Source organism: Enhydra lutris, unplaced genomic scaffold (assembly GCF_002288905.1).
Source record: "Enhydra lutris kenyoni isolate GAN:26980312 unplaced genomic scaffold, ASM228890v2 scaffoldscaffold1, whole genome shotgun sequence".
NCBI classification, from domain to species: Eukaryota; Metazoa; Chordata; class Mammalia; order Carnivora; family Mustelidae; genus Enhydra; species Enhydra lutris.
Genome location: NW_019154085.1, coordinates 50,329,080 through 50,346,143, shown reverse-complemented (window position 1 = coordinate 50,346,143; position 17,064 = coordinate 50,329,080).

Genomic DNA, 17,064 nt, shown 5'->3' with positions numbered 1-17,064 from the left:
AATGTGTTCAAACGTATTTTTGGGTGCTCTCTTTGTATATGTTTCATGCCCTGAAAATCTGAAGGCTGATCCAAACTGGCATGTTGTAGAATATTGAAGAAAAGAAGTAACTACATTTAATACCAGCCTTTTAGATTTCATGCAGATTTTGATGAGGAATCATAGTATATATACCACAAACATTGACAAAACTTGGAAAGTTTCTTTGTAATATATAATATACTCAATATCTAAATCCAAGTCAGGCATGGGAGATCAGTGTTTAACAGTGGATGTGTTGTGTGTTATATTACAATGTTCATAATACAGGTATAACATTTTAATATTTGTCAACTTGCTTTTACAAAAGTAAATTCTAAATTACTAAGCTTTATTCATACGTTCTTACACTTTTTCAAATCACTATTAGTAATTACTTGTTTTATATTAAAAACTCCCATAAAAACCTATATCTGTTTTGCAGATGTTGCATTTTCATCAGAGATAAATATTCTGTAAAGTAGTCCAGCAAATTCACATCTACCCTTTTTATCTTTTCATTTGAATAATCACAGCTTAGTCCCGTGGGTTGCTGCTGCCTCGGTTCAGCACTATGTCAGCAAGCGCCCTTCTCAGCAGGGTGCTGGCTAGACTTTATTCTTAGTTGAATGTTTAAAGTGTGCACTACATTGTTAACAGTTGGTTTAGTGTGGGGGTGACTGACATGGCATCACGAGAATGCATGAAATCTTATACCACATTTATAAAACGTGATTTTTTTGTTACATTCTCCCTTTCTAGGTTAAACATTAGAAATAAGGTAGTCCCTATATACTTGTACATAAAACCAAAATTACAATGAGAAAAAATTTTAATTCATGTATGACTATACATCAAGATAATTTTAACAGTATTATTTCCAAATACGATGGAGAGCCTCATGAGTAGTCATATTGGCGATTTATATGTAGTTTCAGTAGAATTAAGCAAAGGGCAGTGTTTTTGGTTTTTAATATGCTATTTTGGGTGCAAACAGTCATCTTATTTAGAGTCATTGTGCTCACCTCTGAAAAGAACAAAGCTTCATACCTCTATACCTGTGGCTGGATTTGAATATCCTTGTTTGTTACTAACTTTGAAACTCATATAATTATTCTTGATAATCTTGGTAAAAGTAACCATATGCTATAAGCATTTAAATATGTTTAATTTTGTGATAATAGCATTTACAAAGTATATCTTACACATTATATTGAGGAGTCTAGTTTGAAAATTTTCTGTTCTCTCTTCTTTGGCTCTTAAAATGGGCAAAGAATACAGTGAAGGCAGGTGGTTTGGGCGACAGTGGGAAGTGGGTATGACATTTTGCCTTAAGAATAAAAAAAGTGCTTTAGCACTGCTGACTGGCATTTTTAATGCAGATAGTTAAAGTGATTTTAGAAGTGTGGTGTGAAATAGAAGAGTTTCTGTTCTCTGGCCTTTATGAAGTGCCTAATAGATAATTAACAGAAAAGTACAGGGAGCTTGAGGAAAGGCAGGAAGTCCCTGAGATATTCTTTTCTTTTTTGTCTGAGTGTATAGAATTAAGATGCCTAGAAATTGGATTCTGTTGTCCTCTGTCTTGTAGGTAGTTACATTTCTTGGCTCTGACCACAGCAACCACATACAGTACAGACAACCTCAAAATCTGTATTAGTGTAAATAGAAAAACTGTAAACAACTTTCTAGTTTTCTCTGCAGGCATTTTTGGGAATGTATCTGTAGTGTGTTCTACTTTGTATCTAGAGGATAGCAGTACATCCCAGATTTTTCTGTCGACTTTGGGGTGGTCATCTCTCAATTACCCAGTTGTATCCTGGCATCAGTCCCTCTTTCAGAGCTGGGTAGAGACAAGGTCTCTTTGCATGACTTATCTTTGACCCCTCCCAACTGTTCAGATATCTTGAACTTCTTGCTGCAGATCAGCTTTGCCATTGCTCAGCCATCCCTTGCTCCCGTGTATCTTCATTCACCATCAGTGAAGGTACGTTACTCAGTCCTGGAGGTATTCTAAACTTTGCCTTATAGCCGTCATTCCCCAAACCACCAGTTTCTAAGTAGGTTCTCTAGTTCTTTGCTGTCTCCCCACCACTGGCTTGATTTCTCAATTTGTACTTTGCTCATTAAAGATTATTGTCAGGGTTGTTGAGTACATCAGAAAACTGGCTTGCTGTGCATACAGTATATAAATGCCAGTAGTAAAATCCTTAATACTATATTTAACATTTTAGTGCTTCTCAATTTTAGCTTCCTATGCTGAAAAGTAGATTCAGAAAGATAAGAGAACTACCTAGACTTTGCCAGCTCCTTAAGCCGCTAGTTAGGAATGAAAGGGGTGAAGTTATGTTTATGTTATCTTCCCATTACCAACAATGGATTATGTTTCGGAGGATACCTGTGCAAACAACATGAGTTAGAAAAAGATGCCAAACCAAATTTATATGTAGTGTTTACCCCAAAGACATCCTTAAAACCTATAGCCCACCTTCTATTTTTTTTCTCATGGTTACTTAAAGAACACAAATAAACATTACATGTCTAAAGGAATTAGTAATGAGAAGCCTATCTTTACAAAATAAACCTGTTGAAAGACCTCAAAATCATCAACCATCATGTGTTGATTCTGTGTAGCTGTAGATACAATATAGACATTACTAATTTAAAGTTGCCTCTATACAGAAATAGAACTTCAATCTCATGCTCCCTCAAAGAATGTGTGATAGTTTTAAGACCATATTGGTGAAATAAAGGAAAAAAAAATTAAACTTTGGATGCTAAAAAAATGACTATTTCTATTAAACCCTGAAGTGTGTAGAATTGTGAGGAAATTGTAACAGGATACAGTCGGGTTAATTATGCAATTTTTAAAATCAATTGTCTAGTAGTTACGTATTGTTCTAAAAACTAACTTTATGGTCTTTCCTGCTGGATCTGCTGTTCTTTGAAAGAAGATTCCCATAGTCTACACTCAAGAAGTGCCTAAAATTGATTTGTGTGGGATTTTAAGTCCATCTAATAAATTATATGTGTTTTCTGTTGTACTATATGTGCTTGGTATACTGATGACAAAGCACTGAGGATTTCTGAGTCACAGTTTGTGCTTTATTTGAGTAAAAAACAACAACAAACCTAGATAACAAACCATATTTTAAGAAACATGAGCAAAACCATTTTTTCTCTTTCCCAATAAAAATGTTCTGTTGCCCTTCTAATGTAGAGGCTGGAAAACTGAACCCTATTTCTTTTTTTTTTTTTTTAATAGTTTTCACTCGCAGAAAATTACATTGTGTGTTTTAAAACCTTAGTGAAAGTTCATTGCTTATTTAAGAGTAGTCTCTTAACTCTCCTCATACTTAGTGGTTAGTAAATTTGATCATATTGTTTATATCTTGATCATTTCGTGTGTGTGCATGCCCAAATCCTTCCTCTTTGTTTAGATTCTACTTATAAACGAAAATATTTGATAGACTCCTATTATGTTTCTCATATTTCCCTTCTTCCCTCCCTTCCTTTTTTTTCTGGTCATAGAGTGTGACTCTAAATTCTGGGGGCAGAGACTTGACTATATTTTCAGTGATTTATAATTATATTGTGTTTATATTTCAAATCATCTTGCATGGAAAGTGAAATGTGTACATGATTTTAAATAATTTGTATACTATTCTCTTCTCCAAAATTTCTTACATTGGTGGTATACAGAATTCCTCTAATTATTTTTGCTTAAACTAGTCATTTAGATTGGAGTAGCCTTTACTTATATTATGGCCCTCTATGGTTTTTTTGAGAGGAGGTGATACCTGCAGAGCACTTTTAAAAATTTTTTCAAGATAACATTGAGGAGGAAGCTATAATTATGTCTAAGCAGGGCTCTTTTGGTTGCTAGAGATGAGAAAAATGTATACTAATTTTAATTTGTGCTTAAAATACATTTTACTAACAGTATTGATTTTAAATATGACAAATTCTTGTAGATCGTCTTCCTTCTTTATTGTATTTTCCTAGAGAAGCCTACATGAAAATGTGTTCCAAGTCGTCTATTTGTGTAACTACCCCTCCCAAATTAACCTCTATGTGTATTGACATCATTGAAGCCACATTTAAAACAAAAAGGAATTAGAAAAACTTTCGGAAGTTTTTAGGTTGGTTGTATTGGAATTTTTAATATGATAAAAGGTTTTAAGTCAAGCTTCGTATGCACGAAGAGGCAGAAAAATCTGTCTTCTATCTTTTTTAGAACTAATGTTTCTTGTATCCTAAGAAAATTTTACACTCAAGGAATATTCCTAAAAGTAAGGATCTTGGAGCACTTGGGTGCTTTTATAGTTCATCGCTGCTTATGTGTTAGATACCTAGGGAAATAATGTTTCAGGTCTTTCTTGACAGGACAGCTTCATGGATGGCTGGAGGATATTTCTGGTTTTGCTGAGGTTCGGAGAGAATGGCAGATTGGAAGAGGGACCTCTCCATTGGTAAAGCGGTCTTATTAGCTGCTTTGCAGATGATATGTTACTTCGTTATACTTATAACAGTGTTCTTATGTCCATAACTCACTAAACTGTCAAGCTCCAGAAATGGAAGGCATTGGTCAGGTGACCAGTGGTAGGACCTTGTTTATTATGAAATTAAGGAATCCTGTCAAGATATGTTTGGGGGTGGGGGATGAAAAATAAGGTTTTACTGGTGAATTTCCATGTTTAATATGTATATTAACTTTTTTTTAAAGTTGCATGTTAACCTGGGATAAAGTGTTGTCTCTGCTTTATGCTTTGAGTAAAAAGGAAAAAAAAAGATGGGTTAAATTGTTACTATTATGTACTATTACATACACCTTTCCTTTTAGAAGGGGTTAATTATAATTATTATTCACACATCTGTGTTGTCAGTGTTTTTATTCTGATTTATTCTCTAAATGTGTTTAGTCTTAGTAATTGTAGCTTTATTTACTGGCCAGGGCTGGGATCTGCTAGGGCAGTTGAAAAGATATGAGAACTGCATTATGCAAATGACAAAAAGATTGTCCTCACCTTCTTTAGGAACCTTTTTATGGAACTTACATAATAAATAGAGAGCTTTCTATCTTTTTCTTTTTTTTTTTTTTAAGATTTTATTTATTTATTTGACAGACAGATCACAAGTAGGCAGAGAGGCAGGCAGAGAGAGAGAAGGAAGCAGACTCCCTGCCAAGCAGAGAGCCCGACTCCACTCGGGGCTTAATCCAGGACCTTGAGACTATGACCCAAGCCGAAGGCAGAGGCTTTAACCCACTGAGCCATCCAAGTGCCCCCTTCTGTCTTTTTCTTCTGGATGTTTGAATTGGACACGAGTCAGTTAAATAGTGACCACTTTATGTAACTAGTTTGTCTTAAAATGTGGGGAAAGTCCGGTCATTTAAAGTGAGTATTATTAGAGTGAACTTTCATGTGAATGGTTGATAGTAAACAAGAAAAATTAAGAAAAAAAAAAGTTGGGAAAGAGGAATCACCCCTATACACACACTTACTTGAATATTGTCTGTCTCCCCTCCACTGGAATATAAGCTCCAGGACAGCCAGTGACTGTGTTGTGTTTACCAATTTTTCTCTCTCCGTGCTGAGCACAGTGCTGAGTATGTAACAGGTGTTCCATTTATATATGTTGATAAATGAATGAATGAGAACTAACAATATTTTTGTGATATCCCCCCGCTGCCATGGATAGGTTTGTCGTAACTTACGTAATTATAGCATCCTGACAGATTTAATTCTTTTTTTTTATTGTTAATGTTAGTCACCATGAAATACATCATTAGTTTTTGATGCAGTGTTCTAAGACTCATTGTTTATGCACCACACCCAGTGCTCCATGCAATATGTACCCTCCTTAATACCCACCACCAGGCTCACCCATCCCCCCAACCCCTCCCCTCTAAAACCCTCAGTTTGTTTCTCAGAGTCATTTAATTCTGCCTTATTTCAAAAAGGATTCAAGGTGACTGTGTTTTTCTCATTAGTTCCTGTGGTAGGAATCAAGATTTATTTCCTTAAAAATGGCCTAAAAACATCATGCAGTGCAATAAGTGGTGTATACAAGTTTTATTTATTTGAAATTTGTGTGGATCTGTATCTAGGAATGTCAGGAACATACAGAGCTTATTGTAAGCATTTGTAGACATTGAAATGGTAAATGGTACAAAACTCTTTTGGAAAAAAATCTGTCGTCATCTTGATGTTTATGCCCTTTTTTCATTTTTCACATCTGGAATATCCCTCTTTTGCTACTAAGTCACCTTTGTCCCATGAAAATAATGAGATTTTCACAACTTAAAATAGCCTCTGACATTCCTTTTAAGTGTGTCCTTTATGACTGGTACCAGCCTTTGTAATTCTGTGACTTTGACCTGCCTAAGTGACCAGTTATTCACATCACTACATGCCCTGCATTTTAGCAAATCATCCTCTATTAGCATGGATGAGATCATTTTGAGGCAGTCCCAATGTTTGGGTGCTTCCAGGTGTTGGATTCCCAAATAATATTTTACTATATTTTCATTTTTTTCTTGTACAAGGAACATTGTGAAGGACATAGTCTACTGAAAGCTTTTTTTTCATAGTTAAGAGTATTTTTTTCATAGCAGTATTTCTTTTGGCTAGAATTTCAGAAGTGCAGCTACTGGATTATGTATGTTGGGGTTTGAGAGAGTGCCTATTCATATTTAATATTTGGGTTTTTTATAAACCCTTTCCACTTTCATAACAGGATAAATATGTTGTCCTATTTTGTACTTAATTGTTTATTGATATTATTTTTCTATGTATTTTAGTTATTTTGCTTCGTTCACTTATTAGAATCTTAATTTTTTTTTCTTATAAATCTATTAAATAATAAATACATTAGTACTTAATGATGATTTTACAGATTTCCAGTTTGCCCCTTTAATTTTTATAATTATATTTTTTAGCATATCAGTGTTTATTAACAAAAAAAATTACATAGAAATACATATTTCTTTGAAAACCCAAAAAGAGATAATAAAAAGAAAATTAAAATCATCCATTGTCCCACCATTCTAAGAAGACCAGTATTGATACTTTGGGATGGATATGTGTATGTATATTTGAGTGTATGTTTTCAATATAGAGTTCTAAATGCCCTGTAGCTTTCCCACAATATACTATAGACATTTTTCATATATAAAAATTACTTTAATGATGTATTTGCTGTTTGGGTTGTCCCAATTTATTTAGCCAGTCTTCTGTTGATATACATTAACTTGTTACTTATTTCTTGCTATTAAAAACAATACTGCAATTAATACTTGAATTTACTTTTCATTCAGTCTACAAGTTGAATTTCTGCATCAGAGTGTATGTACTTTTAAAGGACATCCAATTGTCTTCCCCAAAGTTTCCCCACATTCTCTGTTCAGTTCTTCACTCACACACATGGCCATCTTTATATTAAAACACTTTACACTACATTACCCTGTTCTCACTGTTCATAGGCTGCCACCGCTTTACCCAGGCATTTCCAGGTTGTGCGTGTGTATTCGCTGGTTTCCCCAATCAGCAAAATGCAGGTTTCTGTGATCTTTAGCCTTTAATCTGTTGTGCAAAGCTTACTTGTTAACCTCGCCTTAATGTGTCCAACATGTGCTAATCATTGCTTCCTTTTTGGAATAATAGAAGGGAAAAACCTATTAAAAAATACACTTCCAACTGACCTTTTTTAATATTAGGGAAAGATATTCTCCAACACTTTCTTTCATCTAGCATTAGATGACCTGTCTTCCTCCTCAGTAATGTTTTCCCAAAAGCATGTCGTCTACAACTGTCGGCCTTCAATGCTAGTCCTTTTACTTTTCTGTTAAAGGTTCTTTGTCTTACAGAAAGTTTATATTCAGTTTAATAATACAGACTGTACTCTCTCTGAATTGTCACTGAATTCCCATTTCATCATTATCTTTGTAAGAAAATGGCTTTTGATCGACAAGGTTTTAAGTTTCAGGAGCACATCTTTGTATATTTCAAGTAATACCTGTTTCATTTTTTTAAGTTTCATCCCTGGGCGAAGAGTGATACCTCACCTGTATAATTACATTTCTTTGGTTACAACTGAGTTTGAACTCTTTGTAGATTTTTGGTCATTCTATTTTATATAAAATTTTCAGTGTCCTTTGTACATTTTGCTACTGGCTTTGTGAAAGTTTAAAGAATATTAATCTTTTGCCATGTGTCATTAAACTTTTTATTTTGTTTTGTGGTATCTTAAATTGGTCTCATAAGAAGTCAAAATTTTAGTTAAATATGTTAGCCTTTCTTTATGGTCTATGTCTCTTGTTCAAAATTTTTGTGTGGAGAAGATGGAAAATACCACAGCTGATGGTTGCAGGATATTTTTATCTGTCCTCCTAGTGGATCATAGTGACTGTTTCTTTTTTCCCCTTAGTAAACAGTATACCGTTAACATGATGGGATTGATAGAGAGCTGGTTGGCTATTTGAGCTGTTGGAATACATATCCTACATTTTGTTCAAGTGTGTATAGGTTTTGACTTTGTGCAGACCCTGCCTAAGCCCTACATTGAATACAGTTCAGATGTAAAAATAAGTGTTGGAAGTTTCTGTTAAATCATTCAAAAAATATATTCAGTGTCCATATGTTTGACCAACATGCTAAAGAATTTGTTAAGTTTTATGATGAAACATGTGCCATTAAAATTTTTTTACAAAGAGACTTTATTAACATGGGGAAATGATTGTGATGTGAAATGGGGGGAAAAAGCACAATATCTCAACTATGGAAAGTAAGTATAGAAAAAAGAAAGGAAGAAAGTAACATTACAGATTGTTGTAAGCCAATAGCATTATGGTTGATATTTTTCTGATCTTTTGTGCTTTTGTGTATGTAAATATTCTCTATCAAGCATACTACATTAATGATTAGAAAACAGTGTTGGATATTTTTGTTTGTTTTTAGAATCATTTTAATTGGGAAGGAATACAAAAATGGTTTTTAATTTATGAGTAAATGAGATGCTCTTGGGTTTTGTTTCTTGTTCCTCCTTTAATACTACATTTGGGGGCATTATGAAGAGAGATCAAGATGATTAATAAAAATCAATTAGCTAATGCAGTGCCAGTCGCAAACTCAGTGCAAGGCTGAATGATTTTGATAGGATTTTCATCAGTCATTGTGGATATAGAAAGATTAACTACTCTTCCTGTTTATTACTTGGTATTTCACTGCTTTTGAAGAATGCTTGAGCATATCTTTACTCAGATGGTTATTTTGAAGAAGATACAAGCAAAATGCAGTAAGAATTAGAAGAAAGGTACCTTTCCAGGGGGTATTCAAGAAGGCTTCATATAAACAGGATGGTATCGTAAACTAGACCTGGACTGGACTTAACAGCCTCGGTTGTAAGTGCAGGCCTGCTCGTATTGTATGCCTGGCTTTATGCATGTTGGCATGTTTTAAGACCTCAACTTCATCTGTTTTCAAAACCTTTTTGGCAATGAACCCTTTTCTCACAGGGTTCATTGTTCTGTGGAACCCTTGTATAAAAAACAAAGTTGATGTTTTATTTCAGTGCAGTTTCTGTTAGATGCCATGATATTTACTGGTCAAAAACAAAAACAGTGTAATTTACACTTATTTTTAAATTGATTAGTGTTTCACATTAATCAACTTTTGAAAGTCAGAAAATAATTGACAAAGATTGATTTCCTATAGATAGAAATGACAAATTTGAAGTTAATGTCTTACAGTGCATATAAGTGGTGCTAAAATTTTAGCTTTATGTTAATAAAACTTTAACTGGTTTTTTAGGGAGAGTGGTAGTCATTTTTTCAAGAAAATGTAAGATCTTTTTCAGATTATAAAATCACCTGCCTATTTTTGTACTTAAAAAGTTATTTACAGTTTAATGGACTGCTTTACTAATATTTGTCAGATGGAACCTTTAATAAAAGATGTGAGTTGATTTTCTACAACATGTTTTCCGTGGTGAACATGGCTCGCAAATATTTTCCTCTTTTCTGTTATTATTTGATTAAATAAGTCATTTGATTAGACAGAATGATTTGTTACCCCTTAAAATGAATGTTAGAGCCCATCCATGAAAAAGCAAAATTGATACATGAATAAAGGTCAGAAGGGAATGACACCAAATGGTTAACAGTGGCTTTTTTTTTTTTTTAAAGATTTTATTTATTTATTTGACAGAGACACAGCAAGATAGAGAAGAGAAGCAGGGGGAGTGGGAGAGGGAGAAGCAATCTTCCCACTGAGCAGGGAGCTGGATGTGGGGTTCGATCCCAGGATTATGACCTGAACAGAAGGTAGATAGATCCTTAACGACTGAGCCACCCAGGTGCCCCTAACAGTGGGTTTTCTAAGGAATGAGATTATGAGAACACAGTCTGAGTTTTATACTAGGTATAAAAATAACTTTGTTATAACGAATTTTTTTAATTTAATAATTATTTGAATAGTTACAATTAGCATGAAATTAATTATAGTAAATAGTATGTTAATTATATTATTGATAGTAAGTTGGGATGCAAAAGTATAAGAAATACAAGTATACCTAATGAATAATGAATATAAACAAATATTATAATTTCTACTTAGTATCAAAATTAATACACTGAAAATTAGAATACAAGCTAACACTTTAAATGTTAATTGTAAATGTATTAAAATTAAAACTGCTTTTACTTTAAAAGGGGATTCAGGTAATTCGTTATAAACTTTCTTTTGATTTTAAGCTGCTAACTGATACAGTGCAGAAGTGATAACTTTCTGAATACTGTTACTATAAACAAACATCTCTTGGGTTCCTGCGATGTGAAAAGGAGCCAAATGTGATGATTGTGGTCTTATTCAAGGACAGAGTGCTGATGATATCATTTCCATAGACAGTACAATGCTGCAGCTGGCTCTTGTCAGTCTAGGAAGAGAGCTCACTTAAAAAAAGACCATGAAGTAATTTGCAATTCAGGGGCAATATTTTAAAGGAAGTGAGCTGGAAATCTACTTGTTAAAAAGAAACCTTGTAGAGTTTTTTTTTCTTTAGTATTTTTGTCTCTTTAAACTGTAACCATACTAGTTTGTGTAGCTCATCTTAGGAATTCAGGAAAAGGGGACAGTGTTCAGAATTTTGCTTTTTGGAAAAGTTCTTTAGCGTAAGACCTTGGGGGGGGGAGGTTATATAGGTGTTTATTCAAACCAACATTGCTAATTTCATTTAAGACATTTAAGAACTATGTTTCAGAGATAATTAGTTTTCTGTCCCCTCACAGTGTCAGGCTGACAGGCATATTAGTACACAAGTCCCAGTGGCTTGTAAGCAGAGTCCGTATTCTCACCTTACTTGGCCCAAGGGAAACACAAATGAAGTAGCACTCAGGGGACTGGTCAAAAATCCTTTAAGTACATAGCTAATTTTCTTAGGATAATATTTTAGCTACAAATTATTTTTTGATACTGTATCGATCATCTCACCCCCTTTTCTAGTGCCCCAAATTGTGTCCTTCGGCTTCCTATATACAATAGCAAAATAAAATTAAACAAATACCTGTACCTGTCATGTCTTAGAAACTGTACATCATGGACGTAGAGTATGAAATAATGTATGTTCCAAGGTGGTTTAATCTGGCGGGGGGGGCGAGATCTCTGAATAAATGGCTTATGCGGTATTAGAAACTTAACAGATACAAGGATTTCTGCTTTTAGGCTTAAAATTTCCAAGTTATATACTCTTGGAATGGCCCAAAGACCTGTAAGAAGCAAATCTGTTCCAGAGCATCTCTCCCTTTTATTAGCTGCTAAGCTAACAAGCTTGGTTCTTCCTGCGATATTTTTTCATATTTTGCCTACTGCCTTTTTCATCCCTGCATCGTGGGCATTTCTCAAGACATGCCGCCACTCTTCTGCTTGAAATCATCTAAGGTCTTACCAAACCTCCTCCTTCTCCATCCTTGACCTTTTGTTCTTTATTTAGACTTAGGTCACCTACTGACTCATGTTCCCTATGTGGTTGTTCAGATGATGTCTGAAATGTGATGTGTACATCAGAAAGAACTCACCCTCCCTTACCAACCACCTCCTGTTTCCTTCTTCCGACTTTCCCCAGATTGGAGCACCATTGATCTTCTCATCCTGCTAAGTAACAGCCTCCTTAAATGAAATGGCCTCTTCTTAATGGCCTCTTCCTCCCTCTCCTCCTGCAACCTTTGTTACCACTAAGTTTCTTTCCTTCTTTCAAAATCCCAACCAACAAAGTTTTGGAAGGCTTCTAAATTGAACTCATGAAACTACTCTTGATTTTGCTCTTTCAAAATACCACTCAAGTTATTTAATCAGTTAAAGTGTTAACAAAACTGCTGGTATAACACATACTTTTAAATGACAGATTTAGTAGAACAATAGCAACATTATTTCAAATGTAGAATTTCTGGTAATTACACAGTTAATAATGTTCTGAATGAACATTTGTCTTGAATTCCCTGACCACTCAACAATAATGGGATTAAAACAACTCTAAGGTGGTGTTTGAAAGTAAATGGATAAGGAACAGCTCTGTGTTAAACTTTAACATACATTTAGAGATTTTCTAGTCGCCCAAACTTTTATTCTCCTCCTTCAAATACTGGAACAACCTAGGGGCACCTGGGTGGCTCAGTTATTAAGGTTAAGCATCTGACTTCTGCTCAGTTCATGATCTCAGGGTCCCGGGATTGCCCTGCATTGGGTTCTGCACTCAGTGGGGAGTATGCTTGTCTCTCTCCCTCTGCCCCTCTCCCCTGCTCATGCTTGCTCTCTCAAATAAATCAACAAAATCTTTAAAAAAAATTTTTTTAGAATAACCTTAATAAGCTTATTGAATCTTTTTGTGTATAAGAACCAGAAATCCCATAAAAGGATCAGATGCTTCTGAATTCAACTGGCTAATTTTCCACAGATTTGCCTATAAACCAATTCTTTTATTTCTGGTATTCTTCTTAACAACTTCTCTTTGCAACAAAAGAAGCTGGAGATTCTTTGAAGTTGTTTATTTTTCCCATAATTGTGCAGGGCAGGTGTTCCAGTTTGAAGGCCAGGTCCTTCCCTCTTGTGGCTCCACCATCTGGAAGGTCTCCCTGTCACCTACATCAACCCTGAAGAAGACCAGAGAACATGGAGGAGGCATGTCTGCTTCTTAAAGGGCTCAGCCCTAGAAGTAGAATGCCTTACTTCCTTTCACCTTCCATGGGCAAGAGCTAGCCATGTGGCCACTCCCGAGATACAAGAGAGGCTGGGAAGTGGGGCATCCACTTCTTTGTTACCCCTGTATCAAAATGGGAAGTATGGGGTTTGGTTTGCTCTCCTATCTTGGACATTTGGACAAGATACTATGATTATAATACCACAGAGAATACCTTTAATTCAGGTAATTCCGAGTGGGGGACAGATCAAGAGAAGCTTTTGGGAGGAGACGGCATTTGAGCTGTCTTGAAAGAAGCATGTAAACTAACCAGGTGAAGAAAAGATAAAAGATTTTAGGCAGAGAGAACACATGCAAAAGGTAAGGAAGTATGAAGGAATATGGCCTAGTGGGACAAAAGTAGTATAATGTAGGTGGATTGTATCTTGGAACCATGATAAAAATGTGAGCCAGGAGATGTGGCAAAGACTCTCTGAGTCCAAAGGCAAAATTAGGTATTCAAGAGATTTTTTTGGATGTATAATCCACAAGGTATGGAATGAGATGTGACCTCAAAGGGGAGCAATAGGCAGGTCCCTGAGGGTCTAAAACACCACGTGGCAGGCAGAGGGAGTAGCAAGTGCAAAGCCTCAGATGGCAGGGGGTTGGCATGTTGGAGGAAAACAAAGGCTTAAGGCTGGAGCATATGTGGATGAGCTGAGGTCTGAGAGGTCGGGAGAGGCCACATCACCGAGGGCCCTTGTAAACCATAAGGAAAGTTTGGATTTTCTTGTATATCCGGTAGAGAGTTAACTGGAAATTTTTTAGTAGGGAGTGAGCTCTTTGTACAATAAGCCTACACTAAGGACACATGTATTTTTTCAGTCATAATGAATATATTCTCCCCCAAAATAGAGTTTTCTAAGTGGTATATGTCAATGTAGTGTACTAGTGTGGAACTTAAAATTTTAGAATGCCATTGATATGTTTATTTGAATTAATATTCTCAGCTGTCTCATGGTGAGAGGCAAGTTCACATACAACAGGAATAGGCAAAGACAACAGATACAGGACGAGGAGGGAACGGGAAAATGCTGAATGTTGCTCTTTTTTTTTTTTTTTTTCTTTTTTTCAAACAAAGCATTTTGGGTATGTTTTTGCAAAAGCCAAGCCAAAATTCAGTGTTGGGGGAAGTCCCCTGTAGGAAAGTTTCCCTCGTGTAAGATAATGGCATCATTTCTCCCAAAGGCTGCGCCCTGATTTTCTTGGTGATACACACAAACAAAACTCCTGCTTCAACATAGGAATCTGGGAAATGATAATCAGAAAATGCTGTTTTCACAAGCACCTTTATTAGACCCAAGGAATAGTTTTAGAAAAGGGGAAAGTGTCAGGTTCTAGAGCAAACTTTGACACAGTCACCTGTAGAATGCGATGTGAGGGGCATTTCTGCAAGGATTCCCCATTCAACATGCCTCCCTGCAACCCCTCACTAATCCCAAGAACTTTCCAAAGGGCTTGGTATTAACAAGTCATTCTGTTAGTTGGGGTGAGATTTTTATCTCTTGGGGTATAGGGGGGATATCCTTACCTGACATGGTAGATACACTAGTAACTGAATAATAGAAATCCCATCTTCTGCAGTGTCTCCCAAGGCACTAACTCAGCACACTGGCAGTGCTCCTCATCCAAGTAGCACAACACTTCAGTGGACAAGTCAGGTCATCTCCACTTTCCTCTCTCTATCCCCAGCAGACAAAACCCTGCCTCATAATGGGGGAAGAAAAAAAAAAAGGCTATGGGGTATGAACTTCTTGATTTTCCTGCCCTCTTACCCACGTATTTATCTTCCTCTGCCAGTCTTTGAGAATTTGTTTCCTCTTCTCATGGAGACTGATTCAAGGCTCCTTACATAACTGTACTCTTGGTTCCATATCCTCTTGCATTAATTCTTTGTTTGCTTCCTTCATTCCAAAACATTTTCTTGAACACCTGATACGTGCATGCCACTGTGCTCAATCCTGGGAATATATATGTGAAAAGATGGTCATGGTCAATTTTAACAGGAAACTTTATTGGATTTTAGATCTCTTTTTCTTAAATGGCACCATCTCTACAATCTAAAACCACATCTAATTCTCTTCCTATTACAAACAAATAGAAAAAAATTTAATGTCTCTTGACTTTATGCCCTCTTGTTACTACTTAGCACTTTATCACTTTCCTCCCTTATCAGCCATGCTTCTCGAGAAAATATCATACTATAGTTGTTTCTAAAATTTAAGTTCACATGAACTATTTTTAAACTTGATTCGTATTTGTACCCTATAAAAAAATAAATTCAAATGGGATATAGACCTAATTATAAAACTCAAAATACATGGGATATAGACCTAATTAAAACTCAAAATTGGATATAGACCTAACTATAAAACTTTAAACTGGGGCACTTGCATCTAACTTTTGGTTTCGGTTCAGTTATGTGCCACAAAAGAAAAAATTTTACAGGGGCGCCTGGGTAGCTCAGTGGGTTAAAGCCTCTGCCTTCGGCTCAGGTCATGATTCCAGGATCCTGGGATCGAGCCCCGCATCGGGCTCTCTGCTCAGCAGGGAGCCTGCTTCCTCCTCTCTCTCTCTCTCTGCTTCTCTGCCTACTTGTGATCTCTGTCTGTCAAAATAAATAAATAAAAAATAAATCTTTAAAAAAAAAAAATTTTACAGGTTGGGCTTCATCAAAATGAAGAACTGTTCTTTGAAAGACACCGGTAAGGAAAAGAAAGATAAGCCACATACCGGGACATGATATATATAAATCACATATCTTATGAAAAACTTGTATCCTGAATACATAACTCAAAACTCAGCAACAAAAAAAAAAAATAAACAACTCAATTAACAAATAGGCAAAAGATCTGAACACATTTCAGTAAAGTAGACATACAGAATGACACGTAAACACGAAAAGGTGTTCAACGGCATTAGTCATTAGGAAAACAAAACCACAAGGAGTTCCCATTACATACCCACTAGAATTGCTAAAATTGAAAGGACTGACTAAACCAGGTGTTGGTAAGGATGAGGAAGAACTGGAACTCTTATATTGCTAGTGGGAATATAAAATAGCACAACCACTTTGGAAAACAGTTGATCCATTTCTCAGAAAGTCAACCCTACGCTTTATTATATGACTTAGCTATTTCACTACTAGGCATTTTACCCAAGTGAAAACAAATGAAACAAAACATATGCCCATACGAAGACTTGGACACAAATGTTCAGAGCAGCTTTATTTGTGAGAGTCCAAACCTGGAAACAACCCAAATGTCCCTCCTCAGATGCATGGATAAACAAATCGTCTATAGCCATACAGTGGACTACTACTTGGCAAGAAAAAGGAATAAACTTGCTGCATAAACCAACAAGCATGGATCTCAAAATTATGCTTGGTGTATGCCAGGCTAAAAAGAGTGCATGCTCCATGATTCCATTTCTATAAATGGTCAGTAGCTGTCTGGGACTGGAGGAAGTATAGGAAGTGGGATTATAAAGGTGGGATTATAAAGAAGTAGGATTATAAAGTGGCATGAGGGAACATCATGGGATGATGGATATGTTCATTTTTACAGTGATGACAATTTCATGAGTGTACTCCGACATACGTCAGAACTCATCAAATATGTGCCCTTTAATATGTGCGATGCACTATATGTCAATTATACCTCAACAAAGATATTTTCTAAAAGGCTACATAATGTTCAAATTCCATTAATACGATATTTTGCAAAAGCACAATTATAGGGACAAAAATTGGCATGGGGGACATTTTGGGAATGATGAAACTGTTCTATGTTTTGATAGTGTTGTCCGCATGACAATATGCGT